Source organism: Tympanuchus pallidicinctus, unplaced genomic scaffold (assembly GCF_026119805.1).
Source record: "Tympanuchus pallidicinctus isolate F22 unplaced genomic scaffold, pur_lepc_1.0 scaffold26, whole genome shotgun sequence".
Lineage (NCBI taxonomy): Eukaryota > Metazoa > Chordata > Aves > Galliformes > Phasianidae > Tympanuchus > Tympanuchus pallidicinctus.
Window position 1 is genome coordinate 7,943,631 of NW_026294743.1, and position 14,304 is coordinate 7,957,934.

The 14,304-nt window shown below is 36.8% G+C and overlaps 1 long non-coding RNA gene across 2 annotated transcripts in view; it reads right to left on the reverse strand.

Moving 5' to 3' along the window:
- The window catches only part of LOC128084279 (uncharacterized), a 143,085-nt gene extending 129,268 nt beyond the window's left edge, over window positions 1–13,817 (reverse strand). The window contains exon 1 of one of the 2 annotated variants that reach the window (XR_008208428.1): window positions 13,754–13,817. This is a non-coding gene — a long non-coding RNA (uncharacterized LOC128084279). The remainder of the gene's footprint in view (window positions 1–13,753) is intronic. The other variant, XR_008208427.1, reaches the window with a different exon arrangement.
- Window positions 13,818–14,304: the final 487 nt, after the last annotated feature.

The window sequence follows — 14,304 nt, forward strand, 5'->3', positions numbered from 1 at the left end:
GTTAAAAATGTGCTGGAAGTAAATGAAGACACATTTTATTATAGGGCATTTTTAAACTGAAATATCTACTTCGTAACATGAAGTCCATGAGACTGAACACTTAAATATTGATTTTGTATTCACTGGCATTGACAGAACCAATTCTGTTTTTGCTGAATGTAATAAATATGGCTTTAAAAAGAATAAGGCCCTTTCAGCAAGAAATTTTACATCTGTTTGTAAGCCTAAAATTAAAACCGCTGGAATTTAAAAAAGAAAAAAAAATAACCAAAGGGGTTTTCAAAAATTTAAAACTCTATCATGCATAAATGGAGCTCATCAGATAAAGTAATTTCCCTGCAGAAAACACTCCATCTTTTGTTTTATGTAAGTTAGCAACATGAATATTTTATTCACAGCGAAACTGCCATTATCCCCTTCGAATTTCATAGCTTTGCTTGGTGCATCAGATAAATAGTGCTTTTTCCATCTTCCTCTTGCTGTTTGAGCCCATTCCAAATAGAAATTTTGCCATAGCTCACTAGATACGAGAGTCTGGGATTGGGCATTAGCAGCTACTATAACCACTGTCCCTGTCTAACGTCCATCCTAAAAAATGGAAGAAATGCACACTAGGGAAAAACTGCTACGCAGGATGTAATTCTTCTCAGGATAGCAATCATCATTTGGAAGGCACATGGCTGCCATTGTCTTCAGGTAATTTAGGTTTTTCTCAGAACTGTCTATATTCAAGCAAAATTTTACAGAGTAGGAAGTAACACCATCTTCAGTGCTTATTTACACTAAAACAACGGTCTAAGTAAATATCAGACTGAATTTACCAGAGAGAAGCACTTCAACTCCAGAAAGACAATGATAAAATGAATCAGTACAATGGATAACGTATTCCATGGCTGAGAGCTGTAGCACAAAACTGAACAAAATGGGCTGCACAAGAATACAGAAGCTATACAGAATTATACTTTAAATGAGTTTCATCTTGAGAATCTTAGAAGTAACTTTTTCAATCAGGCTGAGAATTTGGGCAAGATAGACTATGATCTACATGCAGTTCCATCATCATTGTAAACTCTGATCCTTGAGAGCAATTTTAATTTTGTTACTTGGAATGCAACAGTATGAGCGACTGGTATTCTCACTTAGGGCCTGGTTCTTTCTCAGTCATTTTTGCATGTTTTTTTTTTCGGTTAGATTTAACGCTTCCAAAAAATGGCTGCATCGTATATCAGATCTTCCACTAAACAGACATACACCTTTTTCAGATGTGATCTTCCACATGGGTTTTTTGTTAGTTCACTGCAGCAAGTTAGCAGGGGACATAACAGGTGGTTGTGTTTACAAGGCTAGCATGCACTGAACTACGTGGTTACCTGAGCAGCATGGGCAATGCTGATTGAAGGCACTAGCTCTGGGCAGCATTATTAATACAAGCCTGTCCCTACCTAATTAGCTCTGCTGTTCTAGACTAAATTGCTCAGGCTTCAAGTCATTCTGACAGATAAAGTTCAAGTGCTATCTCATGGACTTGCATACAGTGTTTACAAAGCACAGGATAAGCAAGCTGTGCATTTCAGTCTCAGTCGTACACAGAAGAATGATTAATGACATAACAAATAAATCCTAGCCACAAATGACAACGCCTGCATCACGCTGCAAGAGCAAACCTCTGGCATGTTACATAAAAGAGGAAGAATCTACAAAATAAAACCACATTCCTTTTACAATAACCTAGGACAACACCAAAGAGATTCGCTTTCCTGGCCAAAAGTCACTGGGGGAACATCAGCTGGATTTAACTCCATTCACCACCACTTTCTGGTTCCAGCCATCCAGCCAGTTCTTTACTCAGCAATGATTGCACCTGCCCAACCTACAAGCTGCCAGATTCTCCAGGAGAATACAGTGGGAGACAGTGTCAAGGGCTTTGCTAAAGCTTTTTACAATAGAAGACTAGCTTACACGCTAATTATTACTCATATTCAGTGAGTCCTTTGTGGTATTAAGTGAATAGTTGATCATGTAAATGTAACACAGTCTTCGGTGTTGTACTCAAAGGATTTTAAACACTTAGTTAATCATTTTTTTTTAATGTAGTTTGTTAGTGAAATTAATTGCATGTTTCTTTATCTTACTTTCTGAGGTCCTGTTGCCCATTTTCTGTTTTATTTTCTGGGTGACTAATCAAATATGCACAAAAACATGCCAAGTTAAATTTCAAACAATATTCCAACTGGATATAAAATAATTTCCAATATTGACAGGCATTTGCTGATAAGCCTCATTTCTCTAGTTTTTCCTCTCTCCATCTAGTCTTTGATTTTCTCAATGCCTTTAAATCTCTTCAAATAAATTTCAGAATAAAGTTGTCAGCAAAATACACCAGAAAATAGTCGTTTCATTCACATCAAAGCTATAAAAAAAAAAAAAAAAAAGGTATAAACTGGGTTGATCACTCCTCTGAAAAAGGCTTAGGAAATCCCAGAATCCAAATCTTCAATGATGATAACAAAAGTTACAGTGGATGACTTCTACAAATTAATTAATATATATTACATAAAACAAGAAGATAGAATTCCTTTTTGATAGTCTGTCAGCTCTACAGCTCTCCCCTTGCTCTTTCATATTTTAAAAACCACTGAGGTTTTCAGGTCAATTGTTTTCCCCACCTGCAGCAGACAGGGAGATAGGACCCCAAATCTGATTTGCTAATTGCAGGCAAAATTTAAAAAAAAAAAAAAAAAAAAAAAAACCACAAATAACACCACCACCACCAACAAAGAAAACCACAACAGTGCATTCTGTTTTGTGGTTTGGATACTGTTTTGTTTTTCTGTTTTGTTTTTTTTTTTTGTGTACAATCAAAGAATATTAGGATGTTACAACCACAAAATAAACAAGAGAGTGAGGCAAAGCAGACTATGATAACCAAAGAGAATAAACAGAATGCTTACCCCTATCCTGGGCTCACTCACAAAACACCAGCAGAGCAGATCTCCAGAAGAATACCTCCCCCACTGGTAGCCAGCTCTTAAATAGGTCTAGGAATTGCCTTCACCTGTGCTTCTCTGGCTGACTCATGGCTCGCCTCAGGTGATCAATCAGAGGTTCAGGCCCTGACTCAGCTGTTCCCATACAGTTTGGTTTGGGTTTTTTTGGCTTTTTTCCCCCAGACACTGGAAAAAAACATCTTTTCAACTTCACATTCAAGACAGAAAAAAAAAAAAAAAAAAATAGCCAAAAATTCACGGTTGAAGTTCTTGTATTACACTGCTTTTGATAACAACCAACAGAGCACACTATCAGTGACCCGAAGTCAGAATTTTGTAGAAGTGCTCAAATCTCACTGGAAGTAACAGTTTAACTTTGGAATAAAGTCGTTATTCATCTTGTCCATTAAACCATACTCCAAAAAACAGCTTAATTTTATTATCCACCTCACATTGCTTAATTCTCACAGCCTTCTAAGACATTACATTTCACACTACTTTTTAGCTTTTATTATGAATGTAAACATTGGGCAGACAGAAGCTAAAGCAAGAAAACAATTTTCCAAAGGAGTTGGACTACTTCCCAATTGTTTATTATTTATGTATTCTCTTTTCAGAAATCACGAATTAAAATTCCACCTTCTTGAAAGCTTCCATGTTCTTTGGATCTCTTCAGCATTTATATTTAATTTCACAGCAGTGTCACAATTCAAGTGGTACTTTTAATGTCTGCAACAGCCAATTGTTGATGTATTTTCTTTCAGGCAAAATGCAAATCATCACTTAAGAGGTTTGCTTGCGAAATTTTGTTTGTGTTAATATATTTTCAATGAATAAATTAAAAGACCAAATATGACTTTTTTTTTTTTTTTTAAGGACCTCCTGAATCTAGAAAGTCTATTCATTTTCTGAAAAGTACTTAAAAGTTTTCCTACAAGAACTAACTTGAAAGAAACTCATTAGAGATGTTGGGCTGCTCCATTTTAGAGGTATGCTAACCATGACCTTCAAGGGAGGGGAAATTAGCAGCTCTAGAGACCTAGCACCTATTTTGAGCTCTCCAACAAAATACATTCACAGCCCATTCAACAATGTTGTGTAAGCCACTACTCCCAAATTACCTGGAGACCATCAACCCCGAGGAGCAGTCTAGAAAGAACTGAGATGTAACAAGCTGTCTGTCAGAGCATGTACCACCCCATTCTGCACCATTAAAGCATCATGTAAAATCTGGGGTTTTTTTTCCTCTTTTCCATCTGGTATAGTCACAGGTTGTTACAATCAATGCATGAAAGCTTCAGAGACACCTGACTTAGTTCAATGCACTGCAAACAGAAGGAAAAAACACATCCAGTCCTCACAGGCTCAGTTGAGCACATTTTTTTAATGGGATGCTGACTCCAAATTCAAGGGTCCCAAGTCTGACCTCCCCTGAAGGAAACAACGGCTCCTTCCTGGCCCATAATTTCTCATTTCTATATAAAGTAAAGCCATGCACATGAAGAGAAAAAGCTGATCTCTGGTTTGGCTTCATTACACACTCAGAACATTGTTGTAACATTACACAAAAAAAAAATATTTTGCCAAATCATCACAGAACATTCAGGAGCCATTAGAATAATCTTCATGTTTGAAGTTAAGCAAAAGTACTAGGAGGAATTTTTGGATTATCTGTCATGTCTGAGCACATTCAAGAAATCTATCTTTAAGTAGTTTCAATATTTATTTCAGTGGTGCATTGTGAGACGAATTATAATTTTGTAAGACTCCCTAATACCTGATAGCACTGTGCTTCACAAGAGGATGGCTGCACTGTTTAAACACTTCACAGAATCACAGAATTGCAGGGGTTGGAAGGGACCTCCAGAGATCATCGAGTCCAATCCCCCTGCCAAAGCAGGTTCCCTACAGCAGGGCGCACAGGTAGGCATCCAGGCAGGTCTTGAACATCTCCAGAGAAGGAGACTCCAAAGGAGACTTAGTCTGCACATCTGAAAATCATCATCCCCATGATGATATTCCAAATTGTTTTTTCACTAAGTTAAAAAAAGAAAACACCCTTGAAGCTTCAATTCTATTCTTACAATCAATTCATCAAACTGGAATGAATTAAATTTTGCAATTATGTTGAAATAAGCAGGATGGAATCTTAATGTAAAAATGTTGTAATGAACAAGAGGTATTGCTTACATAAACAGATTTTGGTTTCCAGATCATTTTGTTTCAAATTAATCCCTAGTAAATTATTATTTGCAGTTTAAAAAGCCAGTTAACTTTGCATCTAACAGACTCAAATTGGTCTTTCGATCTATATATACCTAATTATATATTCATTTTATTTTTAGAATCAATTAATTCAGATTATGAAAAATGTTTGCATTTTCCCATGCATCTCTCATCTGAGACTATACTTTCTTTCATACAAGTTGTTTTCTATTTGGAAATGTAATTATCTTTATAAAAAGACAGATTAATTTTTGATAGCCCAGCCTGATTAATTATTACTGCTTAGAAGAAGGAGGAAAGATTACTACAGAAGTTAGGCAAATAATTTTTAGATTTTTTTTCCCAATGAAATACGCTATTATTTCATATAATGTATTTTCTAATGAAGTCAAGATTGAGCTTCGCTGCAATTTATTCCAGATTATTAACTTTACAACTTTGACATTCTGTTTCTGTGAACACTGAAATTGTGCACTGAAAAATCAAGTTACAATTTGGAGTTAACTCACCAGGAAGATTGCATTAGGAAAACTGAGTCTCTTACAATCTTCTGGAATAGATTAAACACAAGTTTGTGCCTGAGCAAGGTTAATTCATCTACAAATTAGTAATCACAGATGAAGAACCGTGTTTATTTATTTATTGTAGTGCTTGCTCAACTCTTAATTTGATCATTACAACAAATAAGAAATTATATTCATGATTCTTTAAGAATCACGCAAATGCAAAACCATGATTTACTACTCTTCAGTGCGTAATTACAATGTGAAACAGACTAACTTCCTTATTTTTCTTACTATTCTTCGTTTTCTTTCAACATCTGTTCAATAAGAAAAAATAGTGAAATTTTTCAAAAAAATCATATCTTAGTTTCTAGATGATAATGACTACGTGCATTTTGTATACAAATTCAAAATTGTAAGTGTCAGGTATCACCTCTATTGCTCTACTCCTTTCTTTTAGATGTGCAGATGCACATATCTTTATACCACATGGTAACATTTCAGGTGAACTTAAATTTATTTCTAACCAGGTAGAACAACCTCTCCTTTTCTTTCTACATTCTTCCCTTCCACAGAAGAATTTCTGACAAGGAACATCTCTTCCCTGGCCTTTACTGGGATAATCACACTAAGAACTCAATCCTAATTGGAAACCTCATGCACTCCCAGCCTTTAGATTTCTAGCCTTCAGCGTCCAAACTTGTTTCCAACTGCCATTTTCCAGCTTCTACAGTTGCTGCCTCTGCCTAGTGCAAGGTGCTTGACACAAAATAGAGTTGTCCTGATAAATTTGCTCTCAAAACCTCTGAGGTTTTACCTTCTGCCAATTGAAGGAGAGTGAGCTAATCGGGCAGCAGAGAGTGGCTGAATCATATCTTCTTCCAATCACGTGCAATCACAATCACTCAAACTAAAGTTAAACAATTCCTAGCAGATAAATTTAATTAATATCTTTGCCAATTAGAGAACATGACATTGCTCCTTCTTTGCTAAAGACATGGTAGATGTGACATTTCAGTCAAGTGGGCATATTTACTCTTTTTCTGAAGTCTAACATAAGGAAGACTAAACCATTGATCAGAAGACAGGTTATCTGGTAACACGGACCAAGTTACAAGTACTTTCAATGCATCTTTGATAATCACCTTGATAATCAAATGGCTGTGGTTCTGAAATTGCTCTATTGACATCTTTTCGTTTCCCTTCTGTACTGCCATACGCTCTCCACAGATTTCAAGCGACATAATTTGCCAACACCTTAACATGATGTAGCTGCAATAGATTTGCATCACTAAATGTCCTGAAGGCTTGGAAGAGCACTTCATCTGATGTAACAGCGTGTCTGTGGATTCACAATGACATGCTCAGGAGATTAAGATCACAAAAAACCTACAGGAGCAATTAGGAAATCTGCAGCACTATGAAGTGCTAGCCATGATCCGAGCAAGGGTTTGAACTTCCTTCTGAGGGCCATCATTCCAGATGTAGGAGACAAAAGCATCTGTGAAGCAGGATTTAAGCCCTTAAGTCACTCTAGTGGCACAAGCTCTAATCCCTTGTAAATCATTCTGTGTTACCTGCTTGGCACATAAAGCTTGCCTATAAATACTTAAGTGTTTTCAAATCCATATTTCTGCCTGGAAGTAACTGGAAAAATGGCACACTTTTCTATGTTTCTTATATGGTTCAGACTCAGAAGAAAACATTTCCAACCAGTTTTTTTTATGTTTGTTTGATGGAAGGAAAAAAAAAAAAAAAAAAAAGTCTGCTCCTGAACAGAGAAGACTAGCTTGTTGTCTTAGCAGTCACACAAACTCCAACACTTTTAAGTGGCATTAAGAAAAGGTAACCTCAGCTAGATGAAGCATTAATAGCACTGGTATAATTTGCATTCATTTGCTCTCACAATAAATAAATAAATAAATAAATAAATAAACAAACTATGATCTAAAGATACGCTCAGGTGATTCATACAGTCCTCAGAATTGAGCCTCTTGTATGCTGCTTGCCACTTTGCTGGTACAGCCAACAGGACCTAACAAATACTGGTTTGTGAGAGCATGCAAAATATTGCAGTTAGAAAGGCGTTTCATGCAAGAGAGATGTACATTAGTAGTTGCCAAGCTTCCCTCCCCCTGCCTTGGAATTCATGGAAGATCACAGTAATAATTTATCATACTGTGACTAGAAGCCTATCATGTATTAGAGCTTATCTCTCCTGTGATTTAAAACCACCTACACAAGTACTTCAGAGCTATTTCTGAGATTCCCTGAGCTGTTTTAGTCTGTATGAATCACGAAGCCAGTGAAAGTTTTATCAAGTTTCACTGTTCTTTTTTATTTTTTTTTTTCCCTTTCTCCCACTGTCTAGAATAAGATAGAGCTCCACCCTATTTTTTGGGGGAGGTACACAGAGAGGAGCAAAGCTGAATCATCTGTGTCAGTATTGTCCTTTGTCCTGACATTTACTTCAGCGCAACGTAGGACTGGGAACAGGACCCCTGTGCTCATGCATATCATGAGATCAATCCAAGGCCGTGACATAAGCGTGATACTTAGAGAAGGAGTATGATAAGACAAATTTTAAACATATTCATACGCCACGGGATAAAATCTAGCAATATACAATCACAAAAATCATTCTCAGTAAGAAATCAAGCCACCTCAAAAGAAAAGCCCTCTCCCAGGCACATTGTACTTCCCAGCACAACTGGACCATCTTGGCTGGTAGGAGTGCATTATGAATGATTAAATCCTCTCATTTAATGCAGGAAAAAATCTACAGCATAGACCTACATCCCAAGAAGAGTCTTGACATCATTAGATGCTACTTACAATAACTGATTGCAGCCAATGCCTGACATACTTTGCTGGTCCCAAATAATAAACACAATGTAAACATGCAGTGACATGCTCTATTTTCTTAACAACGAAAGGGCAACAAACTGCACTCTAGAAACAGCAGGGTCCTTCCAGAAGGTTAAAGAGCAAAGCCTAACCTGCCTAAGCACTAAGTCCAAAAGCATTTTCTCTCTATAAAGCATTTCAACAATGCCAAGTTAATGAACTGGATTTTTTTATTTTTTTTTTTGTATAATCAAAGTGAGATTAGCTTTCTACTAGCAAAAGAAAAAGCTCGAGTGCTAATTGTGCTTCAAATATCAGCCAAAGTAGCCAGTGCATTGTTGTGTTGGCATCAGACAATAGAATCGCCACTCGCCAAAAAACCCTCATTACACCAGAAGTGTTGCCATTAACATTCCCAACCTTCTCCACCTCCCCTTCACATCTGCAGTATTTTTCTTCTGTTTTTAAGAGTGTGTATTTTGCTTCGCCTTCACTCTGTGCCTAACAGCACTCAAGGCATAGGTAGATACCACCTAAAAACCATCTCACAATGTTCTGCTTGTTCACATCTCTCTCATGCTCTCATTGCACAAAGAAAAGCAAATAGATAAGAATTCAGAATCTTCCTTATAAAAGGCCATTGGTGTGAGTGTGTGGCAGGACTAGTTCTTTAAAATAGACAGTCCACTGTGATAAATTCCACTGTGATGGCATCTAAAGCAGCAAGAAGCTAAAAATCCAAAGAAAATAAACATGTTTCAGTTGTATGAGCTAACAGAATGAAACAGATAAGCTCTTTTCCAAAGGAGGAACTGAGACCATCTAGGAGCAGCGTAAGAGGACGCTGTGTCTGGACTTTAATAAGCATACTACCCAGCAAAAACATAGCCACAGGATGCTTTGTTTGTTGTTGGCTTTCCATTTGTTTTGTTGTTTCTAAGAACAATGAAAATACAATAAACCCTGAATAGCTAAAGGCAAGCTGTAATGTTCAATAGTGCTTTATATTTTTTTCATAAGAAAATAGCATAAATGCACTTCAAATGAATATACAAGCTAGCATTCTGCAATACAAAGACGCTCTGCTACTGAAATAGCCACAAAGAGAAAAAGCGCTAAGAACTCCAGGTTCAGCAGTGCTTCTAATACATCTTAACTTCTCCTTCTAATGCATGAGAAAGAGAAAAGGTAACTCACTCCAATTTTAAAAATAACATACTAAGGATAATATAGGATACAGTCATTTTCATAATATCAATCAAGACACTTTAACTTGCCTGTGTCTTATTTATTACAACCATTGTCTTTAATAAGATACATTGCTTCAAATCTGGAAATCCCCCACCTAGGTAACCAGAAAATGCATAAGACAAAAATACCACGACCAAACCAACCAGGGGCACTCAAACACTGGGTACTTCCAGGGAATGCTCATAGTGAGCAGCTGACAAGCTGAACAACTGAACTTCCTTCTTAAAGTTTAGGGACATTTTAAAATAGCAATTACACAAAGGCAAACAGAGTTTTCACACGGATTATTCACAACTAGGAAAGAGGCCTTCATTAGTCAAATGAATTATTCTTTTGTACTACTCACATGGAACTTGCAGAGTGTTGCTTTCTGCCATCAGTCACTCAGAGTGCACCTATGGGCACCCATCCTGGCAGAGCTTTGTTGCTGTTCTGCTATGAAGAGGATTGCTGCATTTCTTCTTGCAATCATAACTGGTAACATGAAAAAAAAAAAAATTATTGTAAGAAAAACTGCATGATGAAAACCTTTTTTTTTAATTTCTTTTTCCCTAGTACAAATTAACATTGCTATAACATAACTGCATTGTTTCAAGTAACAAACAAGCAACAGATCTTCATTATGATCTCTGTTAGATTTGCATATTTGTACTTCTTTAAAGATCTGGTCAAAATATTAACATGACAAGCAAGTATAAAATAAGCAGCAGCCAAGCATGTTACTGCATTAATTAATGCACTCAATTCTACTTCAGAGAAGTAGGATGAGATGTTTGGATAGTTCAAGTGAGTGCCTACATTCAAAGAATAAAACTTCACACTGCTAGTTTAAGTCAGAGGAATCTTAACAAATATTAAGAATTGTGCTCATACATTTGTCTTATTCTCTGTGTCAAAATTTCAGCAATGAGGGAATGGGATACACAATTTAAGTAGAAGAAAATAGAAGAAATACCAAAGTAGCTGACTATAAATATGTCCTATCTTCATTATTCCTTTGTTGCCTGAGAAACTGAGTCACTGTTAGGACCTGTAGAGTGTAACAATGTAAAAAATCCTCACCAAAACATACACAGTTAGCTCAGCTCCATTACAGAAGTGCCTGTGTTTACATGAAGGAATAAATCTGAGAATAAACACATATTCACTGCAATTAATCTTAGATTACCTATTCCACTATTCATAACCAGCCTGTGTGCAGACACAATGCACTTCTGTAGATTCCAACAATCCCAGGTGTTAACTGTTACCAGTTTAGGCACAGCCATGAGGTCTCGTAATGCTTTGGTACCTTATAATGAGGTACCAAATACATCCTATCTGAAAATATATTTTCAAAAGCAGTTTGTATGCTAAATTTCCCCCTACTAGTAGGTTACCCAAAAGCACTGGAGTTAACACATGTAAGAGCAACGTGCAATCTCACACAAGATTGAAATGTTGAAACAATTTTTTTTTTTAAAGTCTTCCCTTAAAATAAAGCTCCCTTCCTAGCTCAAGAAAATTGAGTAATATTTCACGTCTACAGTTATTTGTGATGATGAAAAGGAGTTCATCTGATGACAACCTGTCCCTTACACATCAAGCGCTATCTATCAGTATGAGAAGAAGAAGGCAGTTAAGTGTAATTCAAGTGAAAAGATTCAGGTCTCTGCACATTCTAAAATAAGAGCTGATTATACCGCGTACACATGTGTGCCCATAAAAGGTGCCAAAATATGAGTCTTGCTCCCTGTCTGCCCCATAAAATTTTGGTATGTTTCATCATACTGAAATAGCAGAATTAACAATCCCCCAGACAGGTTATAAATTTAGCCTCATGAGAGCTAGAATTCAATTACATTTGCTTCTGAGAACCAGACACGTTAGTAGAGCACAACACTTGTGAGCCAGCACAGCAGCATTTTCAAATCAAAGGTTTCTAGCTTTTTGCTGAAAGCTGAAAGTTTCTGTTTTCATGTAGCAAAAAGTGGTGAGAAGTCAGAACTGCTTATAAAGAGCACACAGACAATAATCTTAATAAAGAAAATACTTGCAACAGAATATTTTGGGCCACTTCCACAATGAATTCATGCTGGTTTGCCTTTTACAAAACAGCAGCATGAAACCTCAAGGTTCAGAGCTAATCCAGTAGAGCAGCCTCAACCCCAGTTAATTTTAATCACAGAAGGTGCCCAGCACACCCAACACAGCTAACCTCACGTTATTCATTTAAATCAAGTCTAAAGAAAGAAAAGGAAAAATCCTCACTCTTTTCCTCTTGGTGGAGCGTTCTTATATTTGAATTACACTGTTTTATCTCTAGTGACAAATCTGTTATACTTTGGCTGCACCAACATCTTAGAGTCACGCTATTCCTTTCATTCGTTTCCCCTGTGCTTCTACCTCAGTACCTAATGCGCTGTCAGAATCTGAGAATCCATCCATAAGTATTATGAGTAACTGCTGTATATGCAAGTACACGGGAGAAGTGAGCTTTCATTTCTTTCACTGCCATCATTTACATAGTGAATATGATCCCGTATAAATTACTTCTTGTCATCTCTCTACATTTGATCAGCTGAAGGATCCTTCTATCAAAACTGGGGAAACGAAAGAAAAACTATCAGCTATTTGACACTCCTTTATACTTGAAGTTTGAGGGTTTGTACAGCTTTATATTCAAACTGCTATACTTTGTGATGGCTTCTCCTCTTAGAAAAGGATTCCTTTGATAGTAAGACAAATTCTATCCTATTCCTCCAGGCTAAAAATCTCTATTTTCATGACTTCCTTCAGAACATTAGAATCTCTGAATACCACAGTATTAAGCAGAAAGGTGTTTTTAAGTGGTTACAACTTGACAGTAACTCCTTAGCTGGGGGAGAACTGACAAGTGCACTTCCGGAGGCTGCAAGAACCCATACAGTCTTCCTCGCTTGACATAAAGCTTCCTACTCTAGACATTTTTTGCATTAATGTTGGTCTTCAGCCAGGTTCTCCAAGAATTTAATATGAAGCTACATCTTGACAAGAGTTATCCTAAATCACGTCTCGGTCTACGTTCCTTAATACAAAAAAATCCACTTTGCATTAAAGTGACAAAAGGGTATGATTTAAACTCTTAGCACAATGCAATTCAGAGCTGAAATAACTGAGCAGAGTGTCTTTTCTCTGTGTGGGTCGTACAAGGCATTTGAAATTGATGACTAATACTGAATACACACTCTATTCCATTAAAAACATCATACTGCTAATGAATATTTCACAGCGTCTTTCAGATGAGAATGCCAAGGGTGGTGAGGAGGTATTTTTCTTAGTGCCATTAACACACCTATCACATGTCTACAGGACTTTCTCAGACAATTCTGTCCTGGGGAATGATGGGACTGGCTTTGCTTCACATATATTCAAGGGACTCACAAATACTAGTGAAAAAACTATGAGCTAAATTCTGCTTATTGCTTTCAGTGCCATTAACAACATGGTAAACAGGATTTGGCCACCGTCACTTTTCATTTTCGTGCACCTGGGTGATCAAGATAAGCAGCTCTTAACACAGCATTCAAAAAAGAAGCAACTAAATTCAAGATGTGTTCTTCTCCTTGAAGAAACAATTATTCAACTACAATTTGCAACTTCTCTTAAACACAATAAAAATAGCCAAACTACACTGCCAACAGTTTTACTTGTGTAACTACACTGGTGTCCTAAGAACACAAAACTCAGATAAACAGCACCATCAGTAAACCTGTCTTCTTGCTTACTCCATATGCAAAGGAAAAGATAAAACCACTAATCTTTAGAAAAGATTGTTCTCATAATAAAAAGCCTCCAAGGAACATCATTGTTGGTGATTTATGGTTATAGTTTCCTCCTCATTGAAAGGCCTCCTGTTACAACTAAAAAGATTATCATGGTGGAAATGGGAAAAGAAGAAAAGTGGGAAGGAATACTAACCTGTATCCAAAGATCCAAGTTCACAGGAAAGACTCCACAGAAAAGGGATCTACAGAAAGAAAACCTTCCTCACTCCCACTCAGCCCTTTAAAAGGGGTCTACAACCTTCACCTGTGCTCCCAGGGCTGACTCAGTCCTTTCCTCAGGTGATCAATCAGTGGTTCAACCTGTGACTCAACAGTTCCCATACACCTCCATTTGTTCAGAAAAAGCAAACAGCTAGACTTTAGAGGAATATGGTAAGATAGAAGGTCGATTTACTGCAGTAGTCTAAAAATAAGTAACAGTAGAATTTTTCCATTTTGCAACTGTTAATTCTCGCATGTTCTGTTCTGAAGTGGGACAGAAAGGGGATTTATTAATACCCCTTGATTTCTTTTTTTGAATAAATAATTCACAATTGGAAACAGATCCAGCCGTGACCTCCATTAAGTTTTTAAGCATAATAGCCTTATTTAAATACATATATTTCCAAAGTGCACTTTCAGATTGGAAACTGCCACGTACCTGCCAAGTCCTACACCATCTTCACAAAAAGGATTCCTATAGTC